Here is an 18,336-nt window from a genome sequence, read left to right as displayed (position 1 = left end):
ATGTTTAATTAATATCGTGTTGTACTTATTAAAAATTGTATTTTTTTCTGGATCATTTTGGTATTAAATCAACTTATGTTGGATATCTTTACATTCATGAGTGATCATGACTTACATAGCACATGTCATGTTGATCCGTAAGAGATTATGTAGTGTTATTGCAATACTTGGCTTATTGAAAATAATTTATTTTTTGTTTATCATTGTTGAACAATAAAGGCCCCTGGTAATAAAAATTGTGAAACTCTCGAAAGAATTAGCAAGTGTATTTTTTTTTTATTGAATACTAAATGAAATGTCCAGAAACAAATGAAAATACAGTTAAACTCCAAAACTTAAAAGATGTCATAGTAAATTGCGAAAGAGTTAAAAGTTGAACAATGAGATTTTTTTGGTCGAAGCCCCAAAGGAATGGTGATCACTTCCAACATCTAATTCATATAGAGCATTCACATATAAATTGATAATGCTCTATTGGAGGATAACATCTCAAAATAGCAACAAAGGATACAACAATGCACAAATTACCAAGATAAAGTCACAAAAAACTTATCTTATACATCCAAACAACTCCGTCAAAATCGAAAATTGAATCTCGGACATTTCTTGATTCTTTAACGAGAATTGTGGGTATTAGGGTGGATCCACCAATGGTCCTATGGACTCAAGTTACCCTAACAAAATTTCTTCCTTTACTTTTTTTTTTTTTCCCAATTCTATATTTGCCCGTTTTCTCTCTTTCCTCTCACATTTTGAAATTTGAACTACACAATCCTAATAAAACCGTTCTTCTCCAATCTTTATTCTTCAATCCAATAAACCATTTTTCTCCAATCTCCAAATTTCATTATCTATTCTAAATTCAATTACGAAATTTTAGAGCTAATCATGTGAATTGTGTGGTAAGGGTTTTAATTTTTATGTTTGATTTTACTTGGGGATAAATGAAAGGCATGTTTTTGGAATATGTCCATTAATTTTTTCGTTAATTTACTGTCCCTCCACGTTCTCTCTCTCTCTCTCTACAAACTCTTGGGATTTTCAATTAATAATTGGTTCGTTGAGTCCTATTAATTAAGAATTGATTCTTGAATCCTATTAGTTAAAAATTAATTCTTGAAAAGGAAGGATTCATGGCATTCTTTTTCTGTTTGTTTGCACATAAAAAGGAAGTTATAAATTAATAACTTTAGATGTTATTTTTCCTCATTTAAATACCAATAATTTGAGGAAGGATTGATCTGTGTCTTCCCTAATCACCGATGCACTGAAAATGTAATGAAGGATTTTTTCTAATTGGAAAAAAGCAGATTATAAGTTATTTTATAATTGAAAACTCGTCAACAATAAAAAATGCATTGACTAAGGAAGAAAAAAATGTTAATTTATTTCTCTAGGGCTGATTACTGTATTTGATGTTTAACTTTTACGCCTTAATAATTTATTTCTTGTTCAATGAAGATATTAAAAAAAAGAAAAAGAAAATTCGTATCTTGAAGTCGAAATTATTTGTTTTGAGCTAAAATTATTTATGTCCTTCCCATGTCATAGCTTTTCTTCATAGGCCAAAAATGATGTTGCTTTCTCCTGTTTACATAATAGTTGAAGCCTCCGCAGATGCTGAATTCGATCTAAATATATACTGTTTCAGGACAGCATCAACGATTTAGCATCCAAACACTCTTTTTTTTTTTAATTAAATTATATAAAATTCTAGACTTTGATTATAAATAAGTGGCGTGTAACAATTATGCAAACATCCTTAATAAAGTGTACGATGAAATAATTTTCTTCATATAGTCGTGGTGCCGGGTCGCGCCTATGTGGGTCACTTCAGCACTGCTCAGCATTACGCCATTACCTTTATCTTTGGAGCAAAATTCCATGTCTAAAGAGATAAGATTGTAGGTTTGATTGGCATCTGATAGCATACATTTTGAGAAAGTATTAATATTGTATTGGCCACCAACAAATGAATCGTTTCTGTCGGGTCAAGCCTGTAAATTGTAATTATTTTTGGTCACAAGTCATTCTCTTTTTATTTAGCCCCCTGAAAATTAAAATCAAATTTTTAATATATTTTTTAGAAAAATTAATGAAATATGTAGTTAAAAAATTATAGATACCCTAAAATATGTTGTTACAAATAATTGTTGACTTTGATTTTATTAAAAATTTTAATTTTAACTTTTATTTAACATGCTTATTGTCTTAATTGGAAACAAATTATTGTACTTTCTCACTATTATAAACGATGATAATATCCCTCTCATTGGTGGTCACTTAAAAAAATTTGCCAAAATTTTATACACAAACAAGAATTGAGAAATCTTCTTGAAACCTACAAGATTGATATCTTTGTTATACAAACCAGACCGTGCTACATATTCAACACAAACATTACAAGATATCTCCACACATCAGGAATTAAATATTAAAGCTAACATGAAGTATTTATAACCTTTATGTCATTTTATAACATGGACCCATTTTTTAAATTTATTAAACACCTAAAATTATAAATACTCTTCAAAAACTTGAAATCTCCTAAAAATGGGATTTAATGTACATCAAGGATCATATAGCTTCATGCACAACAAAAATTTTTCAGCAATAAAGTAAAATTGATGTGTAAAAACTATTTAAAAAATCAATCCCTCTCAAACAAGAAAGAGTCAAAACAAAAATAAAGAAACTACTAACACAATAACTCCATAATGTACGGGAAAACACGCTTGTATAGTAAGGAGAGAGAATTTTTTTCAAAAAGACTCTAAAATTGTATGGGGGATTATTACAAAAGGTCTTTTTAATTTGAATTCCTCGTATTCTCTTATTTTTCTGTGAATCAAATATTTTAGAAAATTCTATTTAGACATCAAAGATGCAATATTTTTCCCTTTTGACTTTGTCGTGAAAAGATTTCAAGATAATAGAAAAATATGTGCAGCATAGACTTAAGTATAGTTTAGCTTCTCTAAATTAATACAATCTATTGCACAATAATTTATTATTTAGCGAAGGTTACAAAAAGATGAAGAAAAAGCTAGAGATTGTAAGAAGTCAAAAGTTTCACAAAATGAAATTATACGAAGAAATGAATGGTTAAAATATAAGAAAAATTTAAATTTACATGCAAAATTATTATCTCAAAAAATGAGTGATCAAAATAAATTTTGAAAAAAAGAAAAGAGGGAAAAAAAAAAATTTAAAAAAAAAAAAAAAAAAAAAGAGTTTTTAAAGAAAGGGTGTTCATGAACAAAGAAACGTGAGGTGATAATTCTCATTTCAGTTCAAAAGTAAAAGGGAACAATGATTGATATTATATTAGAGCATGATGGTATAACAAAGAACCTGATAGAAATTAACGCTGAATATATTTTTTGGTTTTAAATGAATACTGAGTTAATTAATTTCTTATCGATAACAGCCTATTAGGAATGTTGCCGAAGCTCTTTCTTGCACCCAAGGACAATTGGGTTAAGATAGGGGTGTCAAAAGGCTCGAGTGGCCCGGGCCTAGCTCGTGCTCGGAGCAACCGAGCCTCATTTTGGGGACACTGGCCGACCTCGAGCCGGCCCACGAGCTTTTATTTAAAAAAAAAAAAAAAGAAAAAAAATCGAGCCTCCTTGGCTCGGCCCGGAAAAGCCCCAAGTTGAAATTTTTTGGCTAAGGAAAAACTCGGCTCGAGCTCGTAAAAAAGCTCGACCATTTGAATCGAGCCAAGCTCGTGCCTAAAACTTTAGGCTCAAGTTCGACTCGACTCATTGATATCCCTAGATTAAGATTAGAGTTAATCAAAATATTCTTATTTTTGAATGAGATAATAATATTTTAAAAATCCATATCTTTTAGAAAAGAAAGAGTCGCACAAAAATGAGGAAACTTAACGTAGCAGAAAAGACTTTTCTAAGGGGAATCACCTCCTCTTCTCACCACGGTCGCCACTTGCCACCCATTTTTTGGTGGACCCACGAAGTTTTTTTTCCATGTACATGGCCACCACTTTGTTGGTGGAAACCCTAGACCATTCGATCCAATTTATGTATGTCAGGTCATCGAATGACAAACGATGTGGCAAGAATATCTCTCAGAATGCTACATACAATTAATAGCTAGTAACACAAAACAAAATGGCAAGATCGGAGCATAATGTATTACCTAATTGATACACTATTTTTTCCAATTCTGACCAACTTTCTTATTAAGGATAGTTAAAATTAAACGTACATTGCACATTATTCTAAAATACTTTATAAATGATGTAAAAGTAATAATTGGTACCAATTCTGACCAACATTCTTAACGAAAAGTAAGGTATTATTGAAATGATTAAATTGTAGGGAGGTTAAAATCGTCGAAAAAATGATTCTCCCTTAATATGGTATCTTAATATATTATAGATAGATTTGAGATTTTATCTTGAAAAGTCAACATTATTAAGAGGAGTAACTCAACACCTTATAAGTTGGTCTATATTTTCATCTTGATTCGATGTAAGATTTTATCCCTTAACATGCCCCACAAGCTCCACAAGATGGTAAATTGTTTGAGCAGATCAATCTTAAAATCCGAATACTCATTTTTTTAATTTTAATCGGATCGAGTCGCTCGTTAGAATTTAATGAACTCCGATATCATATTAAATTTTAGGGATCCATTTTAAAATATCAAGACATGCAGATTAGTTCCAGAGAAGAGTTTGACTGTTTTATAAATTTATGATATTCGAATCCTACTAGACCTCATTAGCGTTGGAGTTATATTAATTTTTAAATAAGCTGTTTGTCGTGTTGAAAATAATAATCCTCACATTTAATCCAATTAGGAGTTAACCATAACTTTTCGTGAATAAAATTTAATTTAGTGTCCATGCATAGATTCCCCCGAATATACTCAACGATGCCAATATCTTTTGAAAAAGTGCATGAATGGAAATTGCGGTTAAAAAATAATAAATAAACTTTAAGAATCCAATAAAACCCCCCCCCCCCTCGTTTGACCCCCATTTTTGGTAATGAAAATGGGAGGAATAGTGTTTTGTTGAAAAAATGAGTGGTTGAAAAAGAAGAAATTTTTTTCGATTGAAGTGTAATATTATTTTATAGAAGATTGTGTTTGTGAGATACGAACCTGAAAATACGCTTGTAAAATATTAAAAAATTTCTAGAATTGTACTGGGATTGTTAATGTTGGGATCGGTGGAAACGAATCGCAAGAATTGAGATTTAATGGACACCAATTTAAAGTATAATACAAGATCGCAAAATACCATTAACAAGATTAAAGTAAAAAATGAATTAAGTAGAGGAACGACGAATTTTATTAATATGGAGAGAATTACAACTGGACAGCAATGATACTTCAATAAAACTGATACAGGAACCTTGTATTTATAGTACACTTGGTCTAGCCCTAAAAAAGTCCCAAAAAAGGTAGAAATATATAATTCAATTTGACTTCTATTTGAGTCACACTTTTAACAATCTCCACATTGACTCAAATTGCGGTGCAACAAACAAAACTCCTAGATTTCAAATCCGTCTGCAACAAAATAAACTGACCAATCTCCTCAACGCAATATCCAAACTCTCCATCACCAAACCATCGTCCTCTACACGACGTCCACAAGCCACACCCGAACCCAAAACCCGGGTTCCCGAAATTCCACCAAAGAATTACTGTGGACCAAACAGGGTCGAAGCACAGCCTGTAGCAGAAATCATACCACATGCTGGATCAGAAGGTCCCTTGTCAATATTGTCACTTTCAATTATTTCTAAAGCATTACAGACATCTTCAAAACTGTATCTGCGCTCTATGAGTCTATTGGCATTACAAGAACACAGTATACCCGCTAAAATTGGTGGCAAAGCAGAATCACTAACACTCCCTTGAGCAAAGTTCTTAATTGACCCAGAGCTAAAGCCGAGAGGTACGGTACCAAATTAAATGTCCACCACGGTACTGAACTTGTCCAAATGTCTCTGAACTGGTTCTGCGCTCCCCTGCAAGATGTACAATTGGGATTTCCTTCGTCCCTCCAGTACAATCCGGACACCCCTTCGAACCTTCAAGACTCTATCTCCACCAGAAAATTTGTACCCTTTTTCATCCAAGGTACTCAGTGATACGAGATTCTTTGTCAAGTCTGGAACATGGCGTACCTGATCAAGTGTCCTCACTGTTCCATCCTGTAGCCTCAATCTGACCCGATCGATTCCTGCAACCCGGCAAGATTAGTTGTTTCCCATGACAACTCCACCTTGCTTCACCATCTCATATGTTTGAAACAAAACCCTATTGGGACACATATGATATGAACAAGCAGAATCCAGAATCCACTCCTCAGGTTTGGATTCCCCGTCAGATACAACCAACATCACATCTCCATCATCACAAAAATTTTTAACAATATTAGTCTCGTTCGAATTACCTGATTACCCCGCATGATTTGCACGTAAATCACATTTACCCTACAACTTGTCGCAATCTTTCTTGATGTGTCCTTTCCTCTTGCAGTAATAACAATACACATTGCTGTACCTCGCCTTCGATCTACCCCTCCGTCGATCACCATGAATAACAAAAGCATCCCCGCTCCTAGATGCAGGATCTCCAACCAACATCTCCATCTTTTCCTTTGAGAACAGGGCGTCGTATACCTCCTCAATGATAACGTGCCACGACTATACATAATAATATCACGAAATGACGAAAAAGAATTGGGTAGCGAACACAACAGGACCAAGGCTGGATCCTCTTCATTATATTTTACCTCCAACGTCTCCAAATCTGCAATGATCTCCTTGAACACAGCAAGGTGGTCCTGCAGTGACCCTCCTTCCACCATGCTATGAGAATACAACCTCTACTTTAGAGTCAGTTTGCTCGTCAAACTCTTTGTCATGCACAACTGCTCCAACTTGAGCCACAAAGTAGCCACTGTCTTCTCCTTCAAAATATCTTGCAGCAAATTGTTGGACAAATGAAGTTGGATTTGCGCTAAAGCCTTACGATCCTTCCGTTGTTTCTCCTCCATAGAAAAGTTTGCTGGCGTCCTATCAAAAGCCAGCAAAGCATCATCAAAATCCATCTGTGTCAACATAGCTCTCACCTTTACTTGCCACAGCTAAAATCTTGTATTGCGATCCAATAGCGGAATTTCATATTTCAATGAATTCATCCTTGAAAAATCTCAACCAAATCACAAAGAACCTGCAACCTGCAACACCAAAAACTGAAAACTTCCGAACGTGCAAGAGGCAAAATAGTCCGGAATCACAATTTTGCCCAAAACTGAAATTGAACATCACCACAAGGTTCGTCTCGTCGTCCGGAGAAAACTGCCTGAAGACACTGTCGTCGAAAAACCCCTCACGCGCCGCTACGCGCCCTGCCGGAGTTCCACCTGCCGGCGAGCGGCCGGTCACGCGTCGTCGAACTGTGACCCTTTCTAGGTCGTCTCTGCCTACTGAGTCCACTGGTTGTGTTCGTTTCTCCAAAAGGTAAGTAGTTTCACCAGAAAACACACAAACAGATCCGGTAGAAAATCGAAAAAGCTGGTTAGATTTGTTTTTTGATTTTCTGGTAATTTTCAGATCAATTTTCGATCAGTTTCAGGCCAGAAATCCACCAATAACCCCGCTCTGATACCACTTGTTGGGACCGGTGGAAACGAAACGCAAGAATTGAGATTTAATGGACACCAATTTTAAATATAATACAAGATCACAAAATACCACTAATAAGATTAAAGTAAAATATGAATTAAACAGAGGAACGACGAATTTTATTAATATGGAGAGAACTACAACTGGACAGTAATGATGTTTCAATAAAACTGATAGAGGAACCTTGTATTTATAGTACACTTGGTCTAGCTCTAAAAAAGTCCCAAAAAAGGTAAAAATATATAATTCAATTAGACTCCTATTTGAGTTACACTTCTACCGGTTAATATTAATTAATTTGAATTCCTCGTATTTTCCTGTTTCTTTTCGAATCAAATATTTTAGGAAATCCCATCAGATATACAATACTTTTCCTTTCTACTTTGTCGTGAACAGATTTCAATATAATAATAAAATAAATATGTGTAGCATATAGTTAAGTAAAATATGACCTCTCTAAATTAATCCAATCTCTTACACAGTTACTTTTTATATAGCAGAGTTTAATAAAGTTGAAAATTTATTCTCAAAGAATGTAAAAAATAAAATAAAATAAATAAATAAAAATAAAAATTGCAGATTTGTATAATTAACTACAATTAGATGACATTTAAATATTCTCTTTAAAATCTCAAAAGAGTGGTTCTCTAAAATCGTTTGTTTGCTTTATTGTCCGACATTTAAATATTTCTGTTTATTAGCAATTCGCATAAGCAACGCTAGCCATATTGTAATGAAATAAGATACAACGTTGATAGAACTGTAATGTCAGATTTCGTAAGTAAGTTGATTATTATTCTTCTATAATTGTTGATGGTTTAGCGTTTAGTTTGTATTATTTATATTTTGATTTATGTTCCAGTTTTTCTGTCTCCACTGCATTCGTTGTGCGTTAGGTTGCAATTTTATATTTTTTTCAACAAAATTGTATTTAAACTAAGATAACTAAATTCTTGCGCTTATTTTGAGTTTTCAGCGTTATCTTATAGAGAGATTCTAAGTTTCTAACCCTATTATTATTGTTGAAACAGTAAAAGATTAATTCTGGAATTGAGTTTTTGAACAAGGAAGTTGACATGAGATATATATATACACACACACACAGTACCACCGAATGAAAAAAGTCGTCTCTACGTTCGTCCATCTTATCCTCTTATCATATATGTAAAATTCCAAAAACTGACCTTTCTTCAATTAAAAAAGTTGATAAATAACAAGAAATATTTTGTACTGATATTGATTTTCAACTCAATTAATCAGTTATGAGGACATTTTTGAGGGATAACAATGTTTTAGGAGGAAATTGAGATAGCAAAGTACATTTCAAAATAAGATGGAGGAATTGACCATGTACGCAATCCTCGTTTAGTTCTATTAAAAATATGAATTACAATAATTATTCATTTTATGAAATTCACAATTTTTTAATCATACTTTCCATCAGTTTTTATCAAAATCCACTAAGGACCTGTTTGAAATGGCTTTTGCTTTTACTTTTTGTAAAATGGTTTTGAGACAAAGTAACCTTTATTTTTGTTTGAAAGCTAACTTTTAAAATAGCTTCATATTCTAAAAGAGTTTTTAGAGAAAATCACGTTGAGTTAGCTTCCTTTAAAAACTCTTTTAACTAGAAGAAACATTTAAATTAATCAAATGAGTTTCAAAAGTTCCTTTTTGACTTTTCAAAAATTATGTCAAACGACATCTAAAAAATCTGATTTCTCTTTTTTTTTATTTTTTATTTTAGATCATCATCAATATCGATCGATCGGGCGTTGAAACTAATAAATTATAAGAAATAGTGATAAATAAAAAATTAGAATGCCGGTGGCACTCCTGGAAGTCGGCGCACCTGGAAGTAATTGTATCCTTTGTGGACCAACAAAGTACAAATAACCCTCAAAAGTGCTATAAACTATAACACCATTCAGTTTCTTAAGCTCGGAGCATAATGTCATACCTAATTGATATGACTTGTGCTTTTCCTATTCTAGCTAACATTCTCAAATATATAATTATAGAGGATCATTCGAAGTGGGATCCTTTTAATATATTTCATAACATCACTATATTGAAATTTTGTCTTCTCACTCTTTTTCTTTTTCTTGTACTTCATTTCTATTGGAATCCCACTCACGTTTGCTGAGAGAAACAAGTTCATGAAGTTTTCACCATGTCTAATGCTTTGTTTCTTGGCCTCATTAATCTTCCCACAGCTTCTCTTTTGGTATGTTTATCCCATAACAATTAGTGCTTTCTACAATTTCTGATCGGATTATATTCGTAAGAGTGATAAATGTTGATGAAGAGCCTACCCATATGAACAAGTTTAGTTCAAAATTGAACTTGCAATCATTGAATTTGTTGGTCATTTGGCGTTCCTTCTATTCTACTCGTGTCAGATTTGTTCAGCATAACATGGAAAATTTGCTCTCTATTTGTACAAATAGTGGATTTTGTACGGGTTGAATCTCAGTTCATAAGCTCGTATTTTATTTGTATCGTGTTGTACATGAAAAAAAAAATTGTACTTTCTCTGGTTCATTTTGATATTAATAATCAAATTATGTTTGATTAAATTCATGAAAGATCATGACTTGCATAGCAAATATCTTGACAGTTCATAAGAGAGATTGCTAGATTGTATTGTACATGGCTTATTGAAAACAACTTATTTTTGTTTTTCTTGGTTGACAACTTGGTAGTAAAAATTGTGAACTTACCAAAGAAAACGGAAGCAAGCACCATTTCTCTCTCGATCCATTTCCCTCTAATCATTCTATTCTCTCTCTTTGGAAAATGAAAGCATCGTTTCTCTCTCTGAAGAAAACAGAAATACCAGTTCTCTCTCTACTCTATTCAAATCCAATCCCTCTGGCAATTTCTCTTGACGGCAACACAGATCTGACCTCAATCCCTTCATAGCCTACCTATAGCATCTTCGTTTTGACCTCCTGCTCCTTCGCCATGGCCTGCCACGTTTTGACTTCAGCATTTAGGGGTCGAAGTATATAGATCTGACTTTGGAATATTTTGGGTGGCGATGGATTTGAGATACTCATTGTGTTGGTGGTGGTGGTGGTGATGGTTGTGAATTTGATGTTGTGGTCGAAGTATATAAATTTGATTTTCAAGTATTTTGGGTGGTGGAGGTGGATTTGAGATGAAGGAGGTGGTGCTGGGTGAGGATTTAAGGTGGTGGTTGTGATTTTGATGGCGGCAACGGCATTGGCGATAATGGTGGTGGAATGTAGGTATGTCAAACGGGTTGAGCGGCTTGTCGGCTGGTTAAAACTCGACTCGTGGGCAGCTCGGGCTCGTCAAATGATGAGCCCGAGCCGAACAGGAGGCTCAATTCCACGAGTCGAGCTCACGAGCGACTCGTGGATGGCTCGTAAAAAAATATGAAATTTTTTTAAAAAAAGGTCCAAAAATGTGCCAAAAAAAACATGAACTCGCGAGCTACTCGTAGGCTTGACTCGGGCCCACGAGCTCGTGGGTCGAGCCGAGCTCGTCCTCGAGCAACGAGCCGAGCTTGAGCTCGATTCTTCTTTCACGAGCCACGAGCTCGGCACACCACGAGCTCGAGCCCAGCTCGTGGGTTAAAGAGCCGAGCCGAATCTACTCGACCCATTGCCATCACTAGTGGAATGGGGTGGCTAAGTTGAATAGCATTTGTGATAGATTAATTGGATAATTTGTGACTAATAAATAATTTGTGATATGTTAAATATATTTTGTGATTAAATATAATTGTGACTTGTAAATTGTAGATGATATGATTGTGATCGTGTACAGTTTGTAACTAATTAGTATGTGATCGTGATTATAAATTGTGAGATATTGTGAAAGATACATATTTATTAAATTATAGGTCATTTGGTCACAAAGATTTGAGTAACTGATTTTAAAAATAAAAAATAAAAAATAAAATTATATTAATTTTTTCCAATATAAAAGGTCGTTGCTATGTGTTCAAATAGTTCAATTTTCAATATGAAAAGCGGCAAAAAGGGATGTAGTAATAGAAAGAATAGTCAAATGTCACCTGCAAGAAAGTTCAATACTTTTCCAAACACTAATCTACACCTTTAGAGCGAAACATGACACAATTATTAAAACTAGCAAGCAACTTGCACCTATTCTTTAGTGCCATTGTGGTACTTTATTTAAAATGTTTTCAATAACTATAGTTAAAAAAACTATGGTTAAAATATAAGAATATGATATTTTAAAATACGGTATAATATTTTTTTTCTTTTAAGAATAATGTCCTGAATTTTTTATTTCTTCATAAAAGAAATCAAATAACTATTTTCTATCAATACTGTATTGAGGCCATACTTTAAGAACAGCACAAAGGGCTTACCGTTTTCTATTTATCAAGAAGTGTATTGCCTTCATTCTGTACCACACTTAACCAAATTACGAATAAAGGACAAACTGCACATAATAATTAAATGGGCTAATTGCAATAGTAGGTTTAAAATTTTCAAATGTGCAAAATTTACCGAAGTCTTTGATTTGTAGAATGGTCACAAACCTTTCAAACTATACGTTGAAGGGATATCTGGATGATTTTCATTCAAAAGTTAGCGTTAGACCATAATCTGACCAATTTTAAAAAAGGAAAAATGGTCTTTTACCTTTTTATTAATTAAGAAGGGATAATTTGAATCCGAAGTCACCAACCTTTCAAAAATATGCAGGGAATGTCCAATGAATATGCATCGGAAGGACCTCAAAGGATTCTGATGGTCATCAATAATAACCATGACGTCGCTACAAATATTGGACAACTCCAACTCAAGTACAACCTTGCACCTAGATGCTTCAGTTCATGCCCCTTTGCAAATTCATTTTACCCGATTGACAACAAAATCCTCCCTCAATCCCTTCAAGTTCCAATCACATTCTTGTACCCAACTACGACAAATGCTTCTCCTTGACTTTCACTTCAACATTAAGCTCTGCTATCTTTTTCATAGCAACTATCATTTCAACGAATAGAGATGAACAAATTTCGTTGGGATAGCATTGCAAGAGTGTAGTTAAATTGGTAATGCCAAAAACGATATTATCCTGTACTTTTCATTTTGATTATGAACACAGCATGTGAACTAAGAATTGTAAAGGTGGTTCAGAACTTTAACAGATATTAAACCAACATATAAAAATTGTCCTTCAATTGATCAATGAATCCATTAAAAATTTAGGATTTCATTGAGATGTATGGAAGGAAAATTTCTTTTGTTTTCTTAATATCTGTTGAAGTTCTGAACCACACATTTGTAAATTTCTTAGTTCACATTCTGTGTTCATGACAAAAATGAAGAGTACAGGTCAAGATTGTTTTTGGTATTGCAAATGCAATTAGATACTTGCAATGCTATCCCAACGAAATTTGTGCATGTTCATATGTAGAAATGGTAGATGCTATGACAAAGGTAGCAAAGTTGATTGCTAAAATTCTGCAAGTCGACAATATTTTAGTCAATAATAAAGTAAGATATTGTTCCCTCGAAGATCAGGTACTTAATTAGTTCTACTTAATAATAGTTGTAATTGAATAGAGACATTGTGATTAACTGAATTTTATAACTTACTATCTATACTAATCTAATCAGTAACTAAGAACCGTTTGTAAAGTTGATTAAAAGCAAGCACTGAGTCTTCAAATCCCCTTTTGTCAACCCGTTTTAACACAACTCAAGATAATAATAATACTTATTTAGTCTTGACGATCAATGTTTCTATTTTGTTTAATAATTTCTCTTTAGTAATACTAAATATATCCTCACAAATGACCTTTCTATATCTTTTTGAAAGATCAAATATGAAAGAATGCATTAAATCACAAGATCAATTAATTTAATAATACAAGGCATAGCGCTATACATCTATCTCTCTCAGATCCTACAATAATTATTATAAGTGCCATATTTTTATTTTTCTCTCGAATAAAATAAAGATTACACATCAGTTCAATTATTATCTACATTATAAAAAAAGCATTTAATACTATAACAATCTTTCAAGATAAACAAATATTTAACCTCGAAGTCTTGAAATTCATACTGAAACTTCATAACAAAGGGTTCATCTATGTCATAGTGACTAAAAATTTAGCCTAGCATTAAAAAACTATAAGAATTCAAATTTTAATTATAAGACATCTATCGAGTTCTAGATGTAGGAAGAACGAATTTCTAAATCTCTTCAATCCTTTTTGAACAATATTATGTTGCGCCTTCTCCTTCTTTGTTCAAAATCTAATTTTCAAATTGCGTATTGGAACGTTGAAAGCTTGTTTCTTGCCTCTTCTTCTCAAGCAATCTCAATAGTTATACCTCCACTTCATTCGTAACATTAGCAATTATGCTAGTAAAGTGGAAGACTCTCCCAAGTATGCGTATCAAACTGCAATGATAATTGATTGAGCTCAAAAGTTAGAACCTTCTGAGTAGATCAAAAAGGCTTTATCTGTCCCTTACCTAGATGGGCTATACTCGACTAATTTCAACCATCAACAAATTTAATAAAATCTCCCATGAGTCTTTTATTTTCGTTCACCACAGTGGTAACAAGATTTACTATATCTATCATTACCTCTTCTTTCTGTTTTTAGCGTGCTTCTATATGTTCTATCCATCTCAACCTAAATGTTCGTTGAATTTTCAGATCAAATGAAACAAGAGAAACATATTTCGAACCTTGAATACAAAATCCTAAAAAGAGAGAAGGGAAGCACAGTAATAAATTAAAACTAAAGTAACGCACTATAAAATTCAGACTAAGTTATAATTAACTGAAATTAACAAAATACAATAGCAACAATGACGTCAAAAACTTGATCAGTAAAACCTGCAAGTGCATGGTATTGTAGCCACTTAATAAAGTGTGAATAAAATATCGTTCTCTCGAGAATCAAGTGCCCAATCTAATTTTGATTAATAATAACTCTAACCTAATAGTGAAATTGTGATTGCTTGAATTTTAAAATGAACTATCTAAACTAATCTAATGAACAACATAGAAGCATTTGTAAAGCCGAGTAAAAGCAAGCAATAAGACTTTGAATCCTCATTTATTAATCTATTTTCACACAAATCAAGACAATGACAACTCTTATTTCGATGATCAATTTTACTCTTTTGTGCAATAATCCCTCTCGAATAATACTAACCTATCATCATATATGACCTTCCTATATCTGTACGAATGATGCAAGCATAAAATAATGTCTTAAAACACTAGAACATCTAATTTAATCATGAAGGGCATATTAATATATCTCTATATATTATCGAACTCTACAATGATCGTTATAATGTGATATATTCGTTATTCTTTCTCTAGAATTAAATCATATCACATATTAGTTTTGTCATTAGCTACGTGATTTTCACATTGGTGGCGGCAATGGCTTTGGCAACAATGATGGTGGGATGGAGTGGCTGAATTGAATAACATCTATGATAAATTAATTGGATAATTTGTAACTAATAAATAATTTGTGACATGTTAAATATATCTTGTGATTAAATATAGCTCCTGTTTGTTTCCCATTTTTAGTGCATAATAATGATTTTTTTTTTTTACACCGTTGGAAGCCTGAAATTTTCACACAATGTGAGAGGCCAGTCAAAAAAAGGGCTTGGTGGGGCCCATTAACAATCGAATTTCTTCTAAAATGGAGAAAAAAAAGTAGAAATTATAGATTCTAATAGATTAAAAATTCACATTTCATAATAAGATGCCATGATTAATATTTCACAAATCAAAAATTTTTAATTAATTAATATATTTAAAAGTTAATATTAAATTAAATATTATAATACAAAATTATCCAACCCTAATTTAGTTTCATTTTCCCCTCTCTCTCTCTATGGTCGCCTACTCAGCCCTCTCTCTTTCTCTCTCCTTTTCAAACTTCGACAGTCGGCGATGGAGTTGCTCCGATTGACACCGCAAGCGCCTTCGTCGCTGGACAAGTCGCCGCTGGCTAAACTTGTGTGCAGTGATGAGCGCTGCTAGAGAGACGCCGCTCAAGATCTCTACCGGTTCAGCCCATTGCCACTGCATGCAGAGGTGCTACCGAGACACTGTTGTTTGACTGCTGTCTATCGTGAATTTGAGGAGGCGTGGTAGTTATTTTTACAAAGCGGTGGTAGAGATGAAGTGGTGGCGATGACTGCACTAGATTTGGAGATTTTTTGGTGAATGTGGTGATAGTGGTGTAATTGAGATAGTGGTTGTAATTTTTGGTACAAGAGGTATGTTGCTGGCTGTGATGTTAATGGTGGTGGCGTTGGCGGTGATGGTGGTCACAAGTGGTCAGTGGTGATGGTGATCAGTGCAGTGGCAAACAAGCGACGGCTTTTGTATTATTTTGCTGTGGTTTTTGGTGGTGGCGGTAATGGTGATAGTGATGGTGTGTGGTGACGATCTGGTGGAGTTGTTTGTGTGGCGACGACGATGGCGAATTGTGGAGGTGTGTGGTGTTTTGGATCTGTTGGCCATCTGTGGAAGAGTGCGGTGTTAGTGTGTGGCGACGACGGTGGTGGCGATGAGTTAGGACGGTTGTAGTGGTTGTGGACCGTGACTGTGACTCCCAACTGTGGTGTTGGTGTGTGGCGACAACCGTGGTGGCAATAAAATTTGTGACTGTGATCGTAACTCTCAATTGTGACTGTGGCTCGCAATTGTGACTCACAATTAGATACGTGATCTAAAAATTGTGACTATGAATTGTAAGTGTTGATGGTTGTCACAAATTATTTGATTGACCGTGACCGTTAAATTGGTTAATCTGTGACCAATAAATAATATATGACCAATAAAAAAGATAAATTGCGATCGAAAAATAATGTGTAACCTAAAAAATTGTTAATTTGTGACCGATAATTTAATAATTTGTGATTGTGTAATAAGTTGTGACTTGTAATATATGTGATTTGTGACCAATAAATAAATTGTGACTCATAAATTTTTTGATTTGTGATCGATGAACAAACTGTGACCTATAAAATATTTGAATCGTGACCGTAAAATAATTTGTGACATAAACTTTCTAATTTGTGATCAAAAAATAATAAGTGACAAATTAAATCATTAATATGTGACCAAATTATATAAATCTGTGACTTAAATATATTTAATTACTAAAATAAATAATTAATTTATTTATAAATAATTTTTAATAAAAATCCGATTTTTGAAATTTGAAACTTGTTTTCTTGTTTTTGAAATGTGCCATAATTAATTTCTTACTTATGAAATTTTTTCAAGAAAAAAAGGCAAACACACAGAGGTATAATTGTGACTCGAAAATTGTATATAGGGTTATTTGAGCCCCATTTTCTTCAAAAAATACATTTTCAAATAGTGTTATGATGGGAAATTTGTGGTTAAAAAATAAGGAAAAGTTTTGAATTTACTTGTAATATTAATTTATTGAAAATGTGTGGTGAAAATGAGGTCAAATCACTGTTGAAAAATGTATTTTGATGAAAAAATGGGCTCAAACAAGAGCATAATATGATTGTGATCGTGTACAATTTTTAACTAATTAGTACATGATCATGATCATAAATTGTGAGATATTGTGACGCATGCATATTTGTTACGCCCCTGTTTGGTTTGAATTAAAATTCAATTAAAATTTTAAGTTAAAGTAAATAATTAATTTCAACCACATATTTCATAAACTGCTATTAAAATTTACTAAAAAATCGATTTTAATCTCTACCAAACAAGAACTAAATTATAGGTCATTTATCAAAGGTCGCAGAATTTGATTAATTGATTTTACAAAAAAAAAAAAAAAAAGGAAGAAAATTTCACAAATTTATCTACTTAAGAATTTTTTCCAATATAAGAGGACTTTACTATGTGTACAGAGGATTCCTCTTGTACGTATTATAGATGCAATGTTGGTAGCACTGCATTGGCTTCCAACTCTATTCAAATAGTTTAATTTTCAATATAAAAGCCGGAAAATGTGGGACACTTGTTTGATTCCCATTTTTTAAAAAAAAAAAATATTTTTCTCTCTTTTCTTTTTCAACCACGCTTTTTTCTTTAAAATAATATTACACATAAAGAAAAAATTCCTTGTTTTTCAACCACATATTTTCTTTCAATCGACTATTTAAAATGCAATTTTTTTCATAAAATAGGACTCAAACACTCTAAGTAAGGATAGTCAAATATCACCGACAAGAAAGTCCAATACACAAATTTTTTCCCCCCCTCTTTTTTACCCTTAGTGTGAAACATGACACAATTAGTAAAACTAGCAAACAACTTGCACCTATTCTTTAATGCCATTGTGGTACTTTACTTTACATATTTTCAATAAAACTATGGTTTAAATATGAGAATATGATGTTTAAAAATACTGAATAATATTTTTTTTCTTTTATGAGTAATGTCCGGAATTTTTTATTTCTTCATGGAAGCCGTACTTTAAGAACAACACAGAGGGCTTACCGTTTTCTAGTTATCAAGAAGTATTACCTTCATTCTATACCACACTTAACCAAATTATGAATAAAGGACAAATTGCGCATAATAATTAAACCTTTCAAACTGTGTGTTGAAAGGATATTTGGATGATTTCCATCCAAATATTCGTTAGTTGACCAAAAGTCAGCGTCAG

Source organism: Olea europaea, unplaced genomic scaffold (assembly GCF_002742605.1).
Source record: "Olea europaea var. sylvestris unplaced genomic scaffold, O_europaea_v1 scaffold2292, whole genome shotgun sequence".
In the NCBI taxonomy this organism is placed as follows: domain Eukaryota; kingdom Viridiplantae; phylum Streptophyta; class Magnoliopsida; order Lamiales; family Oleaceae; genus Olea; species Olea europaea.
This window is presented reverse-complemented; position numbering follows the sequence as displayed.